Here is a 23,687-nt window from a genome sequence, read left to right as displayed (position 1 = left end):
TGCTTATGTAAAAACATGTAAAAACAAGCATGCACACAAACACTCAAAACCTCATACACATGCACACACCAAGCCATACTCTTTGTTCAATACAGGTATTTATGCATGTATATAAATAAGAGCAAATGATTTGATATTATTCTCACCAAACTTATAACAGAGCTTCTCTTCCTCTTACAACTGAAGAACTAAGATTCTTTATAAGGAGGATGTGCTTTTGTGATATTTCCTTGTTTAAAAGAATTAAAAATAAAAACTACTCTGAAATACTGATATGTGGATAAATGTCCAATCGGAGTGTGGTGATGATTCATATTTAGTAAGCACCTGTTTGGTGGGTGGTATTCTGTAAATTAAGATATCCTGTTGTGATGGGCAGAATTATAAGATGATCCCCAGGACTCCCACCCCTCAATGAACACACACAGACACTAATCTAGGTACTGCTGAGAAGGGATTTTTCAGATGTAATTAAGGCCCCAAATCAATTAACCTTAAAATAGGAGATTATCTGGGTGGCTCTGAACTAATCACATGAACCCTTTAAAAGCAGAAACTTTCCTCTGACCGGCCACAGAAGAGGGAACCAGAGATTCGAAGCGTGTGAAGAACATGACGCTCTGTTGCTGACTTGAAGGTGGAAAGGACCACATGGTAAGGAATGTAGGAGCTGAGAGCAGCCAGCAAAGAAGATGAGACCTCAGTCTCCGGAGCTCGGGGAAACGAATTCCCTCAACAACCAGTAAGGTTGGAAGAAGGCTCTTATGCCAGATGAGAACCTGCCTTCTCACAGAAACCTCAGTTCCAGCTCCATGAGACCCTAAACAGAGGATCTGGTCCCTCTAAACCTGGACTTCTGATCAGCGTAAACAGAAATAAATGTGTGTTGCGTTCAACTGCTGTGTCTGTGGTCATTTGTTATGCAGTATTGTGAAATGGATACAGCCATGGCATGCTATAGTAATAAGTAACCTCCTCCAGACCTCAGCAGGTTAACAGAACACACGGTTACCTCTTTCTCCTGCTCTGTGTCTCATGTGAATGTCTGGGGGTGGGCTGGGATATGCCCCCCAGAATTATTCGGAAATAGAGGATGAGCTGCACCTTATAGAACATATGATCCGTCAGATTCTCAGGGGCTGAGGCAGATACAGTATTGCACACCAGCTCTTGGGTGCCTTGGGCCAGAGCTAGTCATATGGCACTACCTGATTTCAAGGAGCGGATGGAGTATTTGGTGAGCCTTCTCCATTTGCCACAGGAAACTGATGAGATGCTTACCTTGACCTTTTGAGAAATGTATTATCAATACCTTTGAACAGATGGGCTCACTGAAGCTCAGAGAGGACATGCAACTTGCTTAGCATCAGGCAGGCAACAGAGTCTGGATATGAACTCAGTTCTGTGTGGCCTTGAATCATGTGTTCTTTTTGCTTTACCGTGCTGCCTCTTCCCTAGCTGAAGGGTCTTTTAGAAACCACCAGAGAGGCTTGGTCTGGAGAAGAAAATACACAACTGAGTTTGAAATTGAATGCTATCACTAAACCTGGATCTTTGACTTACCTGAACAAAGCACATAGCGTCTCAGTCTCCCCACCTATATCATGAGACAGACCCCACATTTCATCAAATCTAAAGGGCCACGGTTATAGAATTTGCCATTATTTCATACACCACTAAGAAAGAAAGATTGTTCACTGCTAAATGATGACATAGCAGTGATTATAAGACACAGTCGTGAAAGAATGTGCATGTTAGAATTACTGAAATTTACCCTCTCCTTACTTGAAGTTTCTGTAGGTAAAAAGACCACACGGAGTATTGTCATTAAAATTTAATCTTAGGGCTCTGTGAGGAATAGGGCTGGACTGAGATTAATAAAGAAAAGGATTCATTTGAGAAACCTTTGTCCTTCCCAGTAACTCATGTAAGACTTGCTCCCCTACCTACTTCTGAAGGGATTTGGGGCAATTAAGTCAATAACCATGAGATGTTAGACATTTAAGAATGATAATAGAAACTTATGTTTTACTATCTTGCAAATACTGATCCAAGTGTCCTAAGTATTATAACAAACCCCCTATGAGTTAGATACTCATATCTCCATTATAAATATGAAAGAATTGATTTACAGAGAGATCGAACAAAGACACGCATCTGGGAAAAAACAGTGAGGATTCAAATCCAAGAATCTGGTTTTAGAACCCAAGGTTCAAACCCAGAGTCCCAATCTACATGCCAAGCTTCCCTCTTTTTACAGCCTCCATCTGAATCTTCTACTCACTAGGCATTTCTAGCAACCTTATTCCTGCCTTCAACTCCATACCCATTTTCAGGGCACCTGGATGGCTCAGTCAGTTGAGCATCTGACTTCGGCTCAGGTCATGCTCTCGCGGTTCACGAGTTTGAGCCCTGCATCCGGCTCACTGCTGTCAGTGGGAAGCCCACTTCAGATCCTGTGTCTCCTCTGCTCTCAGCACCTCCCCCACTCGCACTCTCTCTCTCTCTTTCAAAAAAAAAAAAAAAAAAAAAACAGGGGCGCCTGGGTAGCTCAGTCGGTTGAGCATCCAACTTCGGCTCAGGTAGAGATCTCACGGTTCGTGGGTTCGAGCCCCTCACTGAACCCCATGTTCAGCTCTGTGCTGACAGCTCAGAGCCTGGAGCCTGCTTCAGATTCTGCGTCCCCCCTCACCCTCTCTCCACCCCACCCCTACTTGTGCTCTGTCTCTGTCTTCCACAAATGAATAAACATTAAAAAAATTTTTTTTAATTAAAAAATAAAAAAAACATTAAACCCATACCTATTTGCATAATTTGTACTTCCCTTTCTTTAACAACCTTTGTTATTCTCAAATGGGAGTGAGTTTTACTTTGTCCAAAACCCTGCAAAAGATAGTACTGCAATGAGGATGTAGACGGTATTCTGTATTGCACCGTATCAGTATTCAGTAAGCATTTGGAGTCAGGTACCAAACACCCTCCCCCTAGAAATCCACATCTTATTCCCTGGATCCTGTTAGTTATCTTACATATCAAAAAAGGGTTTTAGCAGATATGATTAAGTTAATGGTCTGAATGAGATCGGGAGATTACCCTGGATTATCCAGGTGGGGCCTAAATGCAATCAAATGTATCTTTATAAGAGGGACACAGAGGGAGATCACACACACGTATGGAAAATGAGAAGGCAATGTGACCATGGAGGCAGAAATTTGGGAGGGGCCGCCACAAGCCAAGGAGGGCTGGCGATCCCAGAAAGCTGGAAAAGGCAAGGAATGGGGTTATCCCTAGAGCCTCCACTGAAAGCGTAGCCCTGCTGACATCTTGATTTAGATCCAACAATATAGATTTTGGACGTCCGGTCTCCAGAACTATGAGAGAATAAATTTCAGTTGCTTTCAACCACACAGGTTTGTGTGCTAATTTGCCACAGCAGCCATGGGAAACCAACACAGAATTATTCAACACAAATCAATATTTCTAAAATAATTTATTCAGATCAATTAGACAATTTTTCACTTTTAAACTGGATCTCTGTGCATAGAATTCTCAATATTGAAGCTGCGTTATAAAGATGTAACTCTAGAAGCTCCTGGGTGGCTCAGTTAAGCATCTGACTCAATTTGGGCTCAAGTCATGATCTCATGGTTTTGAAATTGAGTCCCACATCGAGCTCTGCACTGGGTGCAGGGCCTGCTTGGGATTCTGTCTCTCTCTCTCTCTCTCTTTCTCTCTCCCTCTGCCCCTCCCCTGCTCACATTCTCTCTCTCTCTCTCTCTCAAAATAAATAAATAAATAAGCATTAAAAATATGTAATTCTAAATGTGCACTGGGCTAATTACAGCAAAAAGTTGTGATTTGATCTAGGACATTATTAAAGGAAAAAAAAATCATTGAGTGTATAGAACATCAATTCAATTTTCCGCCTGAAGTTAAAGGGATATCATATGATAGGCTGATGTCTGTGACTAAAAAGTAGACGTTCACCACAATAAAAATGGCGTCTTTCATTTCACTGCTTCCAATAAATGGGTACATGAAGTTTCTTGAAGTTCCAGTGATATTTAATTTCTCACCCAAAACATTTCCATTGTTCATGTCTTCTGGTAGAAAAAGAAAATGAACAATTTTAGAAACATGAAAGGTATCCACTCAAAAGCATTACATGAAAAGGGCTAGCACTTTCACAGAAAGGATGGTGCTCTTTACTCTCAAGTGCTAAGATTTACCAGTGAGGACCTCTACTGTTTCTTAAATCCTTCATCACTGAAATATCTTCAGCTATTCTTCAAATTAAATGCAAGATCTTTATAACAAAAAATGGAGAAAGTCACTTCATGAGACTTTGATCAATACAAAATTAATATTGCAGCTACAATGAAACTCTGGAGCGGGTTCACAATAAAAAACTTCAATACACCCTGTAAGTGCTGCCAGATAAGCAGGAAGTTACTTTTCATTTGAGCAGTCAGATTTTTCTTCTGTCTGCAAACAGAGCAAAATTCAGGACATTTCGCTACTGGAGAATCTCTAATGAGTGGGTAGTAAAATACCCACCTTTCTGACTGCCACTGGATATCAAAAAATTACTCACTTCTGACTCAGTAATTACCCACCAAAAATTTAGATCAAGTGGTCGTCACGTCACCCAAATTAGTACCTGACAAGGAGTGCTTCTGGCAAGGTTGGCAGCTGAGAAACAGGAAGTGAGTTGCAAAACATTATTAAAACTTGAAAATAACAGCCTTAAAGGTGTGTGATCTACCATTCAAATACTCAAAAACTACTACAGAGAGAAAAATCACGCCTGGGCAGAAGGGATGCTCAGGGAGCCAGTGGAGGAGAGGAAGCACAGGAAACTGTAGCTCAATGTTCGCTCACCCAAAGGGCTACCGTCAGCTTCTTGCTGGGCCATTGCTATTATTACCACTATCTTTTCAAATGTGACGAAGTCTTGTACCAGTAGTATGTGGAAGGGGGTAGAAGTTCCAGGAGTTTGTTTACACTTGACTCCAAGGGCTACAACCGTGCTCTGAAAAACTCTTACCAGCGGGTTGAGGTACTTCCTAACGCAGATGCAGTCCAGGGTTCGGATCCCTTCATTACCTGACAGGAACGGCAGGAGGCTCACCTGAGAATCTGACCAGGTACCTTTTGTGACTCAAGTTTTCATGTGTGAGGAAACCTGGCACGGGTCAAAGATCTCAGCTCGTCTTTGTCTTCATGCTGAGAGTCATCTGGAAGTGGATACAGATGTCTCAGGAGAATTGAGTGGTTTCTTGATATTTTGACTTGAAATTAGTCTGACCGGGTCACAGAAATTCAATTTTTTTGTTTGAACATTATTTTCGGTAAGATCATTGCAGTATTCACTCCACCATTCAATCCATATTCCTATAATTCCACTTGAGCATGACAAACATAGGCTTTGGAGTTATGGTGACTTCTGAGTTCTACTGTCATTTATTTTTTGGTGATCCATACATTGTGTGTGTGATAAAGAAAAACACTAATGACACTGTTCATTAAGGACTGCTCCTGTCATTCATAAAACTTCAGTCAAAAATGCTTTTGTTAGAAAAAAATAGCAAACATTGAACCAGATCAAAAGTTGCCCAACTATAGCCCATGGACTAAATCCAGCCTGGTCCATTTGCTTACATATTGTTTGTAGCTGCTTTCCTGCTATAATGGCTGTAGCATTGAGTAGCTGCAACAGAGACCACAAAAGAGAAAAATATTTACTATTTCACTCTTTACAGACACAAAAAATTGCCAACTGGATAAATTGCACTAGATAATAGCATGGATATTATGTGGATTAAAGTCTTTACTGCAGGAACGTTCTCTGGTTTCTATGTCATTATTTGAGACTCTCTTGGCTGTATTCAAGACCCACCATGATCAGGTCCCCCATCCTGGTACTCTCCTATTCATTGTCCAGTCTCATCCAGGACTGTGTTCCCCAAACACACTGTGCTCGCTCACACTTGCCTATCGTTGCTAGGCATCAGGAACACGAAGTCCATTAAGATCTTGTTCCTGTCTGTAAAACACTTGCTATCTAGCAGGAGCTAATTACCTATAAAGCACAGTGCCTGCAACAGAGTACGTGTCACCTATAGGTGGTTGAAATGAATTGAGCCAAATTAAAATATATACAAGGGAACCGTTGCTCCCATTCTGGCATCACCTCCAAATCAGACTGAAAGGTCCTTGTTTATACTACAAACTTGTGGAAGAAACTCCCTGATAAATCCTTGAAAAGTTTACCTAACAGCATTTTCTAAGTTCAAGGCACACAGCAAAACTACTCTGCATTAATTGAAATATTTTACTAAGTCTTTCTATATAGGTGTCAAAAATGTTCTTTCTTTGAATGAGAGAGAAAGAAAGAGAGAGAGAGACAGGGAAAGAGAAACACAGGACTGATATTCTGAACATTAAGGACTGCTTTGTTTGGGTTATAGATAATTATTTGTGCCATGTCATAGATTCCATTATGATATTTCCTGATAAAAGTAACATTATTGGTACTGCATTTTTCTCCTGAGGTGATACTTGGAGGTCCACTTATGAAATTGTGTTTAAATGAAGACTAATTAATTGTAAAAGGACCTCTTGGCAAAGATTGCTCAAATTAAATAATAATTACCAAATATCCTCTTCACGTTGTGCTATGTAGACTCAGCCTTTAAGTTCTACCAAGCTCTTAACAAGTCAGTCGTGGCTAGTAATTACTCAATAATCTCTTCCTTCAGTGGTATAAACCCCTCAGATTTTTTACAGCTTCTTGGAAGGAAGGAAGGAAGGAAGGAAGGAAGGAAGGAAGGAAGGGGAGGAGAGAAGAGTTAGGGAGGAAGGGAGGGAGGAAGAGAGAGAAACAAGGAAAGAAAAGAATTTCACCTTTGGTTTCCACCTAGATATGTATCACCTAAGGACTGAAAGCACTTTTAGTTCAACCACTCATCTGAAATACTCCAACACTAACTGGGTGAAGAAAATATTGGTGTCACCTTCAGGTGTCCAACAGATGTTGTCACAGATTTGGTTTCAGACTGGAATCCTAGACCTTTCTGGCACTGAGATCTGCATACTCCTACCCACTGTGACTATTACAGAATGTTGGAATTTGAGAGTATCTGGTAAGCACTAAGTAGGAAGGAGGAGTGGTGTCTTAGTGTAAAAATGCACATGTCATTTTGGATCTGTTCTAGAAGCAAAGCACTTTTTATTGGGACAAGTGGCATAACCATTCCACAAGTCTTACCACACCTAACTGGTCCTGGGTGCAAAGTAGTGTGCTTGCCTTCATGACAAATTTGCGTGGTGTCTGTCTCACTTGTGGAAGTGTGAGGAGCATACGCAATTGGGGGAGTCACAGCCAGATGATTTCCTATGCTGAGAAAAAAATGGGACCAACTCTAAGAACTCCATACCGTTTACTTAACTTGGAGCTTAAATAGAAGTTTGAGAGCAAAGGAGGAGTGGGGGGGGGGGTAGTGGTAGGGGGTATCAGTCATACTCTCTGGTGCTATGGACTGAATTGTGCTTCTACAACTCATGTGTTGAAACTCCATCCCCTAATGTGATGGTATTTGGAGATGGAGCCTTTGGGAAATAATTAGATTTAGATAAAATCATGAGGGTAGAGTTCTTATAAGAGGAGACACTAGAGCCAGCTCGCTCGCTCTCTCTCTCTCTCTCTCTCTCTCTTTCCCTCCCTGCCACGTGAGGCCACAGCAGGAAGGTGACCGTGACTGTTCTGGCAGCCTGATCTCAGACTTAAAGCCTCCAGAACTGTGAGAAACACATTTCTGTCGTTTAAGCCACCCCGTCTATGATGTTTTGTTGCAGCAGCTCTAGCTAAGACACCTCGTATCCAGAAGAGTTTCATATTTTCTAGTAAAGGATGTATCTGAAGGTCTGATGTGAGTCTGATGCCTTGATTAATACATAAACAGACTCCGAGTGGCTCCTCTTCTTATCGCCAAGATACAATCTGGCACAACAGTTTTGTTTGATAGACAGCGTTGGCCCCCGCTTGTCAACTAGCCGGTGTGAAATAACATTATTACTGCATAATGTCGCGGCGGGCCGCATAATATTTCCATTGGATGACACGCACGATGAAGAGATTTCAGAGTTCTCACCTGTTTGCATAATTAGCATCGCATATTTGTAAAATTAAGGTACCGCTATCGCCGTTAGCAGCATGTTTCCTTCCTTGCAGGGTGCTGCGTGTGCGTGTTCACTTTGGAGAATGATCAGAGAAAGGGCCTCCAACTCCAAAGGCTCCCTGTGTCCCCGCGGTCCCCATACAAGGCACACAAAGCCCCCACTTCATCTCGCGGCCTTGCCCAAAATGAAATACCCAGGGCCGGCTCGAGGAATGAGACAAGAGAACAAGAGCCACTGGCCTGAAAGGCCTGGCTCCCAGTGTAGTTTCTCGCTCTACTGCTGGTTTGAAAGGATTCTGTAGCCATAGGCTATCTCCAGATAGAAAGATGGTTCAGTGACATCCCTTTGGTAAATAAGTAGCTATTCCTCCTCCTTCTAAACGTCACATTGAAGTAGGCTGTGTTTTCTGATTAATTCAGTTTGAATACCGCTGACTGTCTGTCACTGTAGTCATATGTCACTGGTGGCAGCTCAGAGAGTCTAACCCTCTCTAACATCAGTGCACACAATTCATTTTAAAATGTGGTCTAATAGTTCCCGAATACCTGCAAGGTAAAGGGAAGATGGGATGCATTTTCCCTCAAAATAGCCTGCAACCAAATTTATGAAAGCAAACTCTGTAGGCACCGTAGCATTCTTTGCAATGCAAAGGCTGTAAGTCACTTGGAAATTTCCCTGAAGGATTGTCTTCATCTTTTACCAGAGCCTGACCAAGCCCGTGGTACTCAGACACGGGAGGAGATATGGTACCTCCTCAGGTTTTTTTTGATGTATAATTAGAGAGGGGCAAAATATCACGGTGCCCGTCCTTGCTCGGGTCTGATGGCGTAACCCTAGGTTTTCATACCAAGGAGCAGATCTGGGTGAGCCCTGGGCCCCACGACGTACCTCGCTTTTTCAGTTCTGGAGGGAGAATGGGGTGGTGGAGACCCTGGGCTTTGGAGTCAGAAATCAGTTCAAACAGTAACTCTTGCTGTTAATGAGCTTCCTAACGTGGCCTACTAGATTTTCCTGGCCCTCAGTTCCTCATTCACGAAACGGTAACGGTATCACCTCATTAAGTTGCCATGTCGAGCAAATGAAACCCAGAACGGGAAGGTCTAGCCCCTGTCCCTTGTTCTTTGAACGCGCGTTAGAAAACACTGCTACTAAAATATGTGCATAGCTTTTATGCATGCCCATGTGCAAAAGTGACAAGGCTTTGACCTAATCTTGCCCCAGGCTTCGGCCTCTACCTCCAACAATAAATATACACTCCTCTGTTTACAACTCCATAAACAGGGACATGTATTTCTGTTAACAATGCATGCTCTGGGCTGTCTCTGTGATCAATTACTTTATATCATTTTCAAATTGCCACATGTTTACATCTTTCCAAATAGCTGTCCCCTGAACCAAAAGGGCCTGCCTGACTATGGCATGGTCAGAAGGGGTCCCTTCAACTTATCACATCTAGAAATGCCACAGACAGAAACGCTTCCGGGCTATTTGCTAAGAAAACTAGCATAAGCTGCTTATCAGAAAATATTACATTTTCCCTGAAAGGTGAGCTGTTTTGTCAGAGGCTTGGGCTGTGTGAAATTCCTTTTTTGTCATGATAGGTCACTGCACTGAAGCTAACCGGAGACTGCCATCTCCCCAGTGGATGCCAGGGCCCTGGGCAAAATCCTGCAAAGCTACCCTTTGTTTTCAGGACAAGTGCGCTATGGTTGGAATCCAAGCCCTATATAAATGTAAGTGGCATTAGCATTGTGATAATTGTGCAATTTTTAAAGACATATCAATCAACTTACCTTGTGGATCCAGACCCTACACAAAGCTTCGTGTTCTCTAGTTCCTCACGCTGGCTGAAAAACGTGGCAGAAAATATGTCGTTCTTCTTTTTTTTCTAAGCTCCTCAGCTTAAGGTTCAAGATCCAAAATGCTGGTACCTGAAAGCGTACCACAAAGGGCCAAGGCCTTGAGTTTCAGGTCCTGTTCTGTTACTTAGTGGTGGCATTGGGCAGGTCTTTCCAAATCTCTGCCACTGTTTCCACATCTGTAAAATGTCAATGAAAGTACCGTTTCTCTCTTGGAGTAATTACGGGACTCGTGGGAAAACACGGAAGTAAAAATTCTTGTTCACTGCACCAGCCGGGACAAATGTAGACATGGAAATGACCGTGATTATAGTAGAACGTGTTATCAGATTCCACACAATCACGGCGAGAGGCTAATCACTGCCACTCTCAGCGCTGAGTTTTGCACTCAGTGTGTTGGGCTCAGCCAATCAGCGTACTGTTTTAATGCTGGGTCGATTAACGACCTAGGAGGATTGGATTCTGCCTGGTTTATGGTCTGGACTATACAAATTTGCATTTTGACCAGAGACCTGGAAGAATTTACTGTGCTTCATGAGGTTTTACAATGGAGTCTATTAAATGTAATAATATTAATAATAACAATAATAATAATAATAATAATTGAACACTCAAAAGGGTAAATGGCTCTCTGGAAGACATAATAGCTAGTAAAGATCAAGATTTAATTTACACCTGACTCTGTCTGGGTCCAAATAGCATCATCCAGAGACATGCAGCTTCATAGACTCTGCGCCTGAGAAAGCTTCTGAGAAAGGCGATGACCAGCTCTTTCCTTTAATTCTCAAGAGCAGAGAGAAACGGTTTACATGCGATTCTTGTAGATGTAAAGACAGAGCACCCAGTCTCACGTTTGGAGCAGAAGTATGAAAAGCATACCAAATTTACCTCCCTCTCCCTTTCATTTAGAAGACTCAAATTCTCTCTTTCTCTCTCTCTCTCTTTTCCTCCTTCTTTCCGTCCCTCTTCTCCTCCCAGCGTTTTTTTTCTTTCTCTCTCTCCCTCCCTCTTCCCATGTCTCCTTCTCCCTTTTCTCTCTCCCTCTCTCTAGGAGAAACATTGGCCCAGGAATAAGAACACAAGACTTCAGGCATCAGAACCATATGGGGACACCAGCTCCACTACCTTCTAGCTCTGCACTTAGGTTTTGACTTAACTGCTCAGGCCTCGGCATCCTCACACCTGAAATAAACCCACGCTCCTTCTCTCTACGTAAGGCCATGGGTGGACCATGGAAAACAGCATAAACAAGGTGCCTAGCCGGGTGCTCTCCATTAAGGAATGGAAATTCCTTCTCTAACCTGTACATAATATCTGAACAAAAGGTATGAGAGCAGCAAACTCAGATCACTCAGATTTTATCACTTTCTAAATATAAAGATTCTCATCGACTTGGCGTGTTTTTACTGAATCGAGTGACTATTTTCACATCATGCAGAGGGAGGCAGCGTTTTTTCAGGATTGTGTGTCATTTGGCTACCGGTTCATGGATGCACCTTGCATGGCCTCTATGGTTCTTTTCCATGGTTGTCTAGCGGTCAGGCTCAAGGCCTGTCCTATGTGCTTGGTGATCAATATATTCCAGCCTCGTCCCTTCTCCATCTCTCCCTCTCCCCTCCCCAGTGGTTCTGATACCTGCTTTGCAGCCAGCGCAAGGGCTGAACTCCAGAGGAGAGGGGTCTAGGAGAGTTCCGGGAATGGGTTTGGTTTGCGTTATTTGCGGTAACTGGTTGTTGGCGTTTTTAGCTTCTAACCTCATGCCCTTTTCTGAGCTGGTTACAAATCAACTCTAATTACCAGCTTCAATGTCCAGTATCAGGCAGGAGCTAAACAGTACCAAAAGACACTACTACTTGAAGTCAAAAGTAGCCCCCCACGTGAGGGACAAGAAACAGCCCCTGAGACCCCAGGCGCCCCTCCCCATGGACATTCCCTGAATTCCTTCCAACTGTTACTTCCTTTTCTTAAGTGTAGAGAATATTTTTCTGACTATGAAGAATCACAAGCCATGTGCCTACAAAGCACACCTGTGATATGGTAGGTGTTTCTGTTCTGAAAATGATTGTACCGGAACCATACTGACTGCATGGGAAAGCAAAGTGATGGAAGAATTTGCTGGAACCTTTTATTTATTTGTTTATTTATTTGGAAAAAAAAATGGTAGATGAATCACTTAACCCACCGTGGAGAAGCAAGGTAAAGAGAGAATTGTTTTTCTGACAATTACCCGTGGCTCAAGTAATCAGAAGGCCACGATAGAACCCTCTGAGCTGTGCCACTGTGGATTCGCTCTGAATAGATAAATATAATCTAAAACACTTAGATCTTACGTGTTCCAAAATTGTCTGCCTCCTGGATTTGCCACTATTCTTATTATTCCAAAGCGTACACATATTTCTGTTTCAAACAATGGTAATAAGACACATTTTTGAATTGAAGGAAGACTCTATAATCTAGTGTATCTTTTTGTGGTGCGTTCATCTGTAAATGTAGCTTAAAAACCATAAAGCACTATACAACAGAAGGTATTTACTGTGGGTGCTATGTGCCTTTTTTATTTTTACACGTAACCACGATAATAATAAAAGGATTCCTGACCTGCTTGCATGCTAGCGATCCTGTTTCACCAGCCCCTTTGCTTCCTCGTGAATTTGCAGACCAGACCTGGTGAACCCTTTCCAATCTGACAAACGTCACCACCCATCCACCCGAGTCACCATATGTGGCTCCAGCTAAGAGTATCACCACACAATCATACATTTTTACAATGGGTCCATAAAACAACCATTATAATAAATGTCTGCTTAATTAATACATTAGGACAGAAAGCAATTTATTATGCTCTTATTTGCTATCATTCTCCCTGCTCAAATTTAATAATGCAAAAAGGTTTCTCAGATGCCAACCCCTGGAAATAATAAAAATACATTCATCATGGATGTTGAATGCAGACACGTCTGGCAGTACTGCTGGCAAAGAGGAGGCAGTCAGATGTGGAGAGAGAAGTCGGGGCTGTGTGCGCAAGCTTGGCTGGCGGGAATCGAGTCTCTCCGATGGAGGAAGGAACCTAGTGCAATGCTTGGCATAGCAGAAAGGAAGGTGCCCAGAATAACTATTATTATTACAATATGCAACAAAAGGCGGGGGGGGGGGGGGAGAAAGGGAGCAGGGGTGAAAAGCTTTCAAGTCAGTTAAATTCATGAGGGCTATGGAGGCTCAAATTGAAATTATCTCACTCTGTGCTGATAAATAAAGGAGCTCGGGTACCTAAATCATGACACTAACTATACGTTTCGATTTTTTTAAGTAGTGATTAGGTGGATACTCTGGGGAACCTACCAGCCTTCACAGAGATAACAGACTCAACTTAATATCAACTTAAAAAGAGACTTGAATTCTAACCAATCTCATGTAATGAATTGAAATTCTATAGCTTTCAGAGGGGGGGAAAGATAAAAAAGCGACACGGCTCCATCCTCTAACTTGCTGTCAGGAAATATAATTTGTGCTCTCGGTGATTCACCTAGCTCATATGCAGCATGCAAATTTATTTCCCTAATAATCAGACCTGGAGATTGCCCAAGAGGATTAATAGCATCATTCCTTATGACCGCCAGGATATTATGCACCTCTGACATGGAAAAATTGTGTTAGTTCTACAGAGAAAACGCAAGGATATTTGTCCTGCTAGACAATATAATAGGCTGGTGCATCATCAGATTACAATGTCATTTCAAAAACCTTGAATACAAATAATGGACAGTGGGGGAAATGTTGGAACAACCTCCCTTAATTCAGTAGCCTTGAATTCACATGTATTTCTGTGTGTGCTAGGCGGTGTATGCATATTTCTTTTATTAGAGCTTTCCAACATTGCATGCAAAAAGGCAAGGGTATTTTATATTCCATGAGATCTTGTCATTGTTTCTTGGCAAACAGATGAAAAAGACACGAGGAAAAGGGTTCTCTCTATGGTTTTGCTTTCTTTGTAACCCACCTATACACAGCCGAAGATAGCGTTCAGAAGCAGAACTTGCATTGGTATCCGCTGATTATCTGGAGTTTACATGTGGGGTGTGCTCCTTGGTATGTATACAAACATGGGTATCTACTAATGTAGCTTCCACTCCTGTCTTTATTCAAACATGAAGTCGTCCGTATCTTTAATCGCTGAATATTCGATACTCAAGGTAAAAGCAGTATATTTCACAGTCGTTGTTTGGGACTATATTTTATTTTATTTCTTTATCTTTGACAAGGAATCGGTCAGAAATTTTCCAGAACGGTAATGTCTCCAGCTGTACTTTAGACCAAAGAACGCTGCCTTGAGACAAGACCAAATTTCATTATTATGCGCATGGGAGCAATAAGATTAGCTCCTACTGTTGCCCCTAAGGCGGAGCCGCACGATGAGCCAATGAGATGATGCTAATGTGCACGTTAATAGTATTCTGCTAGAAGAAGTTGGGATAATTAAACATGTACCGTCTCTTTAAGACAGAGCCGCACACATTTTCTTCGGATGGGTGTTTACAAGAATTCCAATTTCAGGTCAGAGCCATTTCTGAGATTGCTTAAGAAAGAGATGGGAATAACTTATCTTATTCATGTATTCAAGGAACCTTATAAAATGTGCAAAACATAACAGTTTTAAGGGGCAAAACATGCATCTTATCTTGACAGAGCTGCTTTATTATGTGTACCGTTGTATACTGACCTAATATATGGAGCATTTTTAGCTAATATACCTTGCAGGAAACCAGCCTTTAATGTGATGGATTTTATGGTATCTCATTAGGGTGTGTTTATATAACCTGATACTAAACACGTTTTCAGATTCATGTTCCTTATTAAAATTGTGAGCCACATTGATTTTTAGTTGGAACAGCCACAGAGTCATTTTTACCATTAAGAAGGGTAGCTCTGAACTTATTCCCAGAGCACAACTGTTTTCTGTACAAACTTGGGGACTTTCTCTTTTACAGCTTCAATTAGCGTGGTCTTCGTGGCATGGAACACTGTCCTCTGATTGCTTGGAAGTGTCTGTTAGGTTATTATCCATAATGCAGAATTGTTCATTGCATAGGAAGTCCCCCCCCCCTTTGTTTTCCTGGAAGAAAAAATAAATCTATTAATTTCCTGTTGTTTTCAGATCGATATCTTTGATTTTAGGAATTAGCCCCAAATAATACTGATATATTGGCCCTGAAGAGTACATCTCTTCATATCTGAGCTGCTGACGTTTTCATAACTGACACTACCAGTTATGACAGCGTTTGTGTGAAAGTGGCAAATTAAGAGAAAAGGGGGGTGGAATCCCTTAACGTTGCGAGTTGTGTTAAACAAAATAATGACTTTCACATGGTGAAGTCTCATTTTGTAAACTGATCCTGTGGGGTAACTCAGAAAGTCAGCCGTAAATAGTGTCCCAAGGTATTTCAGTGGAGTCAGGGGAAATAATGACCTGGAGGTACTGTAAATAGTTTAAATTATTCGAAGGTCTTTCTAAGAAATGTAATGTGAGAAGGGAGAGAAGTGCTTTTTCTCTATTGTGAAGCGAGTACCCTTTGGAGGTGATCCAAATTCAGAATGCAAATATTTAGAGAAAAGGACAATCTTTCGAGAAAAGCAAAAACTTTACTTTTCTTACTTGTTACAGCGAAGCTAGTGAACACAGTCCAACCAGGACAGGAAAAAAAAAAAAAAGCGCGTATCCAGACAGAAGCACGACTCTGTTTATTTCACTTTTGCATTTCAAAATAAGTCACAAGCCTTTAACAGGGAGAGGGGGGACTAGAGTTTTCACAGTGACATACAGAACACCTATGGAATGAATATCATTACCCCTGATAGATTGAATATTGTTAATCGTGTGATTTCATTTTAACCATATTTATAACTTTAATTATAATCTTGGAATTGTAGTTCACAAACCTCGAGCAATCGCTCTCTGTATTTGGCCTAAGAAATTTTAAGTCAGAACTTGTTCGGAGAAAAGAAGACCGTTTCCCTTTATTTTGCCTCTGGCGGGCTATTCATTATTAAACATTAAAGTTGTGTCAATTACTTTCATATTTGATGATTATCCCAGTTTTTCCACCAGCTAATCAAGTCTTCTTTAAAGACGTGTCTGGCAGTGACTACGAACCGGTTTGTGCTTTTTGTCTCCTAGTTAACCATAGCAATTGGTTATTTTAATTCACCCCACCACCCTACTACCCATCACCATCATTCCCAACTAAGATAACAGGACGACTTACCCATTTATTTTAATCAGGGTGAGATTGAACTTTCAAAGTTACTCTTTTGCTAAATACAAGAGCCAGGTTCATGTACTGGTTTTAAATGGGGATGAACCGAGCTATCCTGAGAACAACTCTGTTGTTAGTATTAACAGCTTCACAGTTATTCGGCTTGAGGTGTAATTATTTTACCATTATTACATGCAAAGCTTTTAACAAAACAGTCGTTCCCTCCATTTAAGCAGGGAGTTTTATAATTTATTACATCTCTTTGGTCATCAACACACTATACAAACAGTTGGCCACCGGTGACCAATTACATTAAGGTTAAGCAACATAACTTTAAATTAGAAATAAGCTAATGTATCTTCATCAAGGGCCTGCTGTGTTTTCACTGCTGTTTATGAGATGATACTAAATGTGGATATAGAGCACGCTCACTGGGACCAATTCCTTTCGGCCTGAAAATGGGAAAGTCTCGAGTGTACCCGGGTCCAGAGCTAATTAATGGGATAACATCTGCTTTAAGCATTCAGCTGGAGTAATTTCTATCAACTTCCCAGCGAAGGTGCAGGGGAAACTGTCAGAGAACTAAGTATCTATCATGAACCATATTAATCTGTGACAGGACTGCAAAAGGCACATTTCGGTCTTGGTTTTATATTGATTTGGGGTGCTGCTATTATCAGCATGGGGTTCCCTCCCATTCTCCCTCTCTTTGATGCATGAATAATTGTGGGGTCTCTACGCAAATAGCCTATTTATATACACACAGGCCAGGGAGCTGGTCTTGTTTTCAAAAATTCAGTGTAGAGGAGATAAAAGACAAGAATAAAACAGCCATGCTCCTCCTGAAACAATCAGTTTTAGCCACAAAGACATTTATGTTGTTTTATCGTATTACTTAAAAACGCAGCAGGATTTGCTAAAGAGAAATACCAGTACTGTAAAACAAGCTTCAGACGGGATAAGCCCACTTATTTCGTGTTATTTCATGTTATCAGCTCTTGTACAACATGATTCCGGCTTTAGTAGCAACTAAATAAAGGCACCTGTCCTGTGCAGTCATTTACATAAATCCAACCTGAATGGAGGAAAAAAGTAATTCTCTGACACCTTACGACATGTGACACGTGCGGAAGTAGCAAGAGCAGCCATTCCCTTGGCAGCAGCCTCCCACCAAGCTAACCCTTTATTTTGTACCAATCCTGTATTCCGTACTTAATGTTTTGTTCGTTTCTTTGTTTTGCAGCGAAGCGGGAGAAAGAGTTCATTTTAATTAAGAGTTCAGGGAGAGGTGGTTCCGTGGGTCTGCGCTTTTGGAGTAAGTCCTGTACGCCTCCAAGGCAGTCACACAAGCCAACAGCACTGAGCTCTACGATCCCAGTGGTCAACAGAAAGAGGAAACATATACACTGTTCTTAGCGGTTGAGCTGAAGTATGCTGATGTTCCTTTTTAATAACCCTGGACCCAATAACTGGCATACATAAAATGTGATCCTGAGGAAGAAATCGCAATAATGACCATTCACCTTCGCCTGAAAGCTGACGGGGTCAAAGGCCAAATGTCAGCTCACAATGAGTATGGGGGAATTCACCGGCTCAAATCCCACAGCCTGCCGAAAAGGGTCCCGCTCAGGGTTATTTATGGAAATGAAAATGGGAGAAGAATCAAAATATTTTTTTTTAAAGAACCTTAACACTTATACCATAGAGGGGGGAGATATTTCTTCAGATATTTAATAATCCAACAAAATTTTTAATATTGCCAAATTGAAATTGTGGCTGTCCCCAGTTCACATATTTATGCAATAATCTTGTAGTAAACTAATAAGTTGTGTTGGTTAATTGCCAAGCTATTTTGCATACAGTTAAGTTGTGCATATAAAAATACGCATGATGAAACATGTAGTATTTATACCCCAAAGCAACTAACATGCTCATACCTAATGCATGCACACACACTGTAACCCAGGACAAATTGCTCGTGTTAGTTACTACCACAGGCTGGCAGGCCGGAAAATACATTTGGTGCCTAATATGCATAAGCACAGAAATATGGTCAGGCTCATTACTGTAATAAAGCTGTGATTTGCCAGCAGGATCAGTAGAAACACACTTGAAGCAGTCTGTCCCTTCCACTAGTTCATGTGCCATAAAGCAATGAGGTTGTAACAAGGGTGAATCCTCAATTCAGTTGGGCTACCTTGTCTGGGTTATTTGAACCCTTATTTGCCTTAAGGGGCCCATTTGCTTGTCCTAATGTGTACACAGTGATAATGTAGCCATTTACGCAATAAGGAAGGTCTGCAAAACAGTAGTCTGCTCTGCAATAATGCGAAGTAGCAAGAGTGCGGGGAACCGGCAACCGTTGGTCCAATTACATAATTCTGCGGAGATGTCTTCAGATCAGAGAGGTGGCTTTTGAATGTGCTTCAGAGCAAGTGGAGTACTGGACAAGAAAAAGCCAAGTAGATTTCTTTTTAGTGCTCTGATAAAATTAGAATCACGTTGATGAAAGAAAATGCCCTGGGTCCTCTGCTTGAAGTTTCCATATTAAACAAAAGACTCTTGAAAAATTATAGAATTTACCTTGAGTAGAATTGATATCGCTTCCATGAATGGTGGAGGCTTCCTATTTGGAAAGAAGGCGTTAAGGTGTCATTTCCCACGGGACGGAAAGGGAGTTCAGTGATTACTCAAGGACAGTCTGAGCACAGAGACGAAGTTAAGGTGGCCCCAAATGTGCCACGATGCCCCTCGATGACCTCAAGTATTGTGGGGCCCTGTCTTTGTTGTTGCAGTCATTGGACGGACTTGTGAAGGCCATTCTTTGTAGAGAGCTAAAAAACTGAAATCCAGGTTTGAGGTGCACTGGCAGGAGCTCTGAAGATCCTATAGTACGTATTTTACTTTTATGTTTTTCTTTTTGTTTTTTTTTTCTAGCTTTAAATGAAAGCTAGTTCTGTATTTTTACATACCCATGTAAACAGGCTGAAAAGCTGGTAGTGGAATATAATTAGGAAGAAAAAAAATATCTATAAAGCACAAGTCTTTCCCAAGGTTTGGAAGAGATCCTACTCATCAACTAGAAGAAAATAATCCAGAAAGTGGCACATTCTACTTCCAGCACTATTTACCATACTCTCCTACGATAAATACCAAGAGTGCCAAAGAAGCATTGTTGCTCTGGCCAACCTCAATTAACTGCTTCTTGTAACACTATGCTGACAAAGATTCTGAAGTCACAGGAGGTCTCAACATGCACAAAGAAGGGAATGGTGGCGTGGATTCCAGCCCTCTCCACCCTCGGGTGCCAATGACCAGTTCCAGACGTCATTCCCAGCACTGCCATCCTCTGTGGTCTGAGAGGCCCCTCTGCATTCCTCATTCTTCAAGATGCAACTTCACAGAACACTTCCAGAACTTCTTCACCCTGGCGTGCTAAGAACTTTGGGTTGGAGTACATAAAGAATGAGTGTACACCATTCACAGTAGTTATATGTGTTATTAAATATGAATCAGGTTTTAGCCGCATACCTTCACATGGGAAATGGAATATGTAAAAATAATTTTATGTTTATGTTGATTCTCTTTGGGAAATGGACATGCCATGGTGTAAGTAAAACGGACATACCCATGGCTAACGGGGAGCACATCTAGGTTGGCCTAATGGAAAAATGGAGAAGACAGCTCTCTGGGTAGTAAAGTTTTGCTGGGATTCAGAATATTTGCATCCTGCCAGTATTCTCCCCCACTGGCCTCTGATGCCAGCAGAATTGCTACTATGAGTTGACGTATCATCTCCAGGATGCCTCAAGTTGAAGGCAAGCAAACTACCACGCAGGGGTACGCACTAAATCAATAAGCTTATTCCCTAATATCAAAGCAGCTGATAACTTCCAAAGAGAGGGTACGAGCTAAGGGAACTGCAGGATCTTTCCTGTTATTTATCTTAAAGAGATGGAATGTAGATGGAGTAGGAGCGTTAGCAGCACAGATCTATGCTGGAAAGGCCTCTCCAGACAGAGCTGACCGTGAAGGCTCTGGGTTCCGGAGGGTAAAGGATGTCAAATCCAATCAACAAACATTTTTAACATACCTCCTAGATGCCCTGGCATCCATTGCATAATGCACAGGTGTGGCATGAGCAGATGTTCGAGGGTCACAGAAAAAATGGCTTAGTCTGAGAGATCTCACTGCTCTTGAAGAGGCCGCTTTTCCTTGTTTTTATTTATTATGATGATTTTTTTTTAAACTGTGATTTTTGTACTCAGCCACAGAAAGTATAAAACTACAACTAGCATTTTTCCATTTATACCACTTTGAGAGCTTTGTCACATTTCTGAGAATTGAACATTTTCCCCCACGTGGGCACTTTCGATATCACGTTTCATCTCTGTGAAATTTCCCCTCCCGCCCCCAGTGCTCTGCTTAGACAGGCGTAGTCTCTGCCCTTGAAGTGCTTATGGTTTCGAGGAAGAGGACAGATGAGGCAAACGGAAAGAATACCCTACCAACACTGAATATTACAAACGGCTCTGGAGAGCATCAAATAAATAGCGCACCGTGGGCGGGTGCATCGTCATGGGCCTGGGCCCCCATGGGAGAGGCAAAGGCCACCTCTGCTGGGGGCCATCAGGAATAGGCCTAGCGCGCGTTTCCTGAAGTTACTCAGGGCTGCTCCCTAGCTTACCTTTAGAGTGGAGGCTGGATCTCATCCCGGGAAGAAAGTCTCCTTCAGTGGGAACACAGGCATCAGTCTGGGACCATCATATGTGGCCACTTTGATCACTGGCGCACTCTTTTCCAGACTGGCCCTTTTCAACTGGAGGTTCCCTGGGGGAAATGCTGGTTCAGGGAAACAAAAACAGCTATTGATGTTTACTTTAAAGGCATTTCCGTTCTTTGGCTTTTCTTGTCTTCCTTTCTCCCCATGTTCCCTTTTCCTCCCACCCCCACTTGCAGCCTCCCTAAAGTCTCCCTAGATTTGATCTACTGACCTGGGTGCTGAGGCTAGATTTGAAATCTTCTGAAGGGTCCTTAACATGCCAGAGTTAACAGGCCTGCCTGGGCCTGCTGCTGTCTCCGAACTGCCACAAACTCCAAGGATTGTTTGGCAATAAAAATCAGCTATAAAAGTGTGAAAAATACCAGAGACCCAAATGCAAGAGGGAGGCGGGGGAGGGGGGCATGGCTCTTACACCCTTTTAGTGGACATCTGATTTATTTTTTAAGCGGAAAAGCTACTTTTATAGCTACTGTAGTTCAATTATCTCTAATTTTACACATTTTATGCAAATTCTTCCATCTTAATTGCAAATGAGAAAGGAACTTATTTTTTAAAGCAGAAAAACAAGGTATAGTTTTGTATTTCCTTTTCAATTTTTAATTCCTATTCGTGGTTCAGCACCATTAAACTTTTAAAACTCTTTTTACACAGTTGTTTAAAATTATGTGTAATTTAAAGCACACTTGCATGTTCACAAACACCCATAGCCTTAAACAAGTAGCTAATTTTATTCCCAGACCTCGCTCTCCCTCTCCAAGAAGATACTTTGATGTTCTCCTAAGCTTAGTTTCAAAAGACTGCAAAAGGATACACTTAAAAGGTTTTACAAAGAAACTTACTGTCGTACAAATCAAGCACATTGGAACATATCCTAAACACGAAGAAACCTGGATGAGAGTTTTTTGCCGAGTGCCCAGATTTCTAACCGGTGGTATGCCGATAGATAGTCGACAGCCAGCTCCCTTGGGAGGTGACTAACCAACTCTCTCTGATTTGTGGCTTTCGACAATTTCCATGGTGTAAACACTGCTGTCATGGCCAATTTCAAGCTACTGACATGACATCACTGAACCTGGAGGTGGGAAGGAAGGGTCTCCCCTGGCCCGTGGGGGCAGAGCCATCCAGTAGCACAGTGCTTACAAATCTAGAGTTAGGAGTTTTAGTCAAGAATCTGGCAACTACCAGCCATCTAACCTGTGTCAAATCTTTGCCGTGGCATCTATTTCCTCATGTCTGCAATGAGAACAAAGTTTGCTCTGCTGTGGGCTTATCTTCTAATAGCAAAAGAACTAACAGTTGTAGAATCATTGGCAAACTGAAAAGGAAACGCCAATAAAAGCTAAATATCTTCAGCGTTTATTTAACAATTTAGTCACCAACAGTGTCTTGATGTCACCATAGGAAACACAGAGATGTGCATAACAGTACAAAGAATTACCCTTCGATAGACTGTGATTTAGTGTTTTCGTGAAAAAATTGCACCCCGGCCATTTGTGGGAGACTTAAACATTTTTCTGAGCCCTGAATCTTGAGAGAAATCAGTCAAGGAATCAGGAAAAGGGGGAAAAAACAGTAGTATTACTCTCTGAGAGGATTAAAGCTTAATTTTGATCTGCACTTGCCTTCTCCACTGGGAAGCACAAAGGGAACGCTGACGAGGCTGGGGCTGACAGTCTCTGGCGGGAATGAGGGGTGCCCACAAAAGGCTTCAGAATTGGTGGTGGCGCTAAGCCCGCTCCGAGCCCTCGTGGCCTCCTCCCCTCTGTCCACACAGTATAGCACTGGAACCTTCCTCTGGTGCCCACACAAATAATTTGTGGCCAAGACACTTTCCGGGCCGGGTCCTCTCTTTCCTTACCAATCATATTTCATCCTAGCATATCGAGCAGAGGGAACGCAATTGTTTGCCTCCAACAAAATTCCAGGCTCCTCTGAAACCAGAAGCGAATGAGAGCAGAGAGGAAGGCCGTGTGTGTAGCACGTTGTTGCATCGGGCCCTCTTGCCTACCAGTAATTAGGCTCGCTCCGGCTAACGTCGGACTCCAGGCAGCTGGTCCGACACTTATTCCTGTAAAGGAAAACGGAGAGTACATGTGAGTCCCCGACTTTAACTTCTTCTCTCTTCTCCCTTCCCTTTGTGACTTCATGCTGGTTTGCAATTTGTGTTTTCACCACTGTAGTTAATTCTAAGACACAGTCGATCAACTCATAGCCTCCTTAGTAATGGAAGTGCCTCTAAATAAAACTGCGTAAAGCTCAACACTTCAATGGAGAGAATCCCTACCAGCTCTTTAATCTTATATTTAGCTGGCTACCCTTCATGGAAGTTACATTTATAGCATAATTAATGAAATAAGCTTTTCTTCTGACTTGCCTAAATAGCTAGCCAGGTGACTTGGAAATTCTCTTTTCATCAGGAAGCGCTACTGCCTACATGGTCTGAGACCTTCCTGCGTAACCCTTAGCAGCCAAAATATTCCACCTGGAGCACGTGACTGAGACCTGACAGGCTGAAAAATACACATGCCTCATAATGCATGTCAACAATTTTACTATCTGGTACAAATGGAAACTTGCTGAATTTATTCCCTAAAATGCTTTTTATGCTTTTCT

The 23,687-nt window shown here is 42.0% G+C and overlaps 1 long non-coding RNA gene across 2 annotated transcripts in view; it reads right to left on the bottom strand.

Annotated features, from left to right (window-relative positions):
• Positions 1-3,770: 3,770 nt before the first annotated feature.
• The window catches only part of LOC109498181, a 499,178-nt gene continuing 479,261 nt past the window's right edge, over positions 3,771-23,687 (bottom strand). Inside the window, exons 16-19 of one of the 2 annotated variants that reach the window (XR_006595590.1) lie at positions 22,933-23,142; positions 20,979-21,133; positions 9,975-10,219; positions 3,771-5,710 (exon numbers count right to left, since the gene is read on the bottom strand). This is a non-coding gene — a long non-coding RNA (uncharacterized LOC109498181). Of the gene's footprint in view, positions 5,711-9,974; positions 10,220-15,753; positions 19,734-20,978; positions 21,134-22,932; positions 23,143-23,687 lie in introns of those variants that run through there. The other variant, XR_006595591.1, reaches the window with a different exon arrangement.

Source organism: Felis catus, chromosome A3 (assembly GCF_018350175.1).
Source record: "Felis catus isolate Fca126 chromosome A3, F.catus_Fca126_mat1.0, whole genome shotgun sequence".
In the NCBI taxonomy this organism is placed as follows: Eukaryota; Metazoa; Chordata; class Mammalia; order Carnivora; family Felidae; genus Felis; species Felis catus.
The sequence above is the reverse complement of the archived record's forward strand: the minus strand, read 5'-3'. Positions and strand labels throughout refer to the sequence as shown.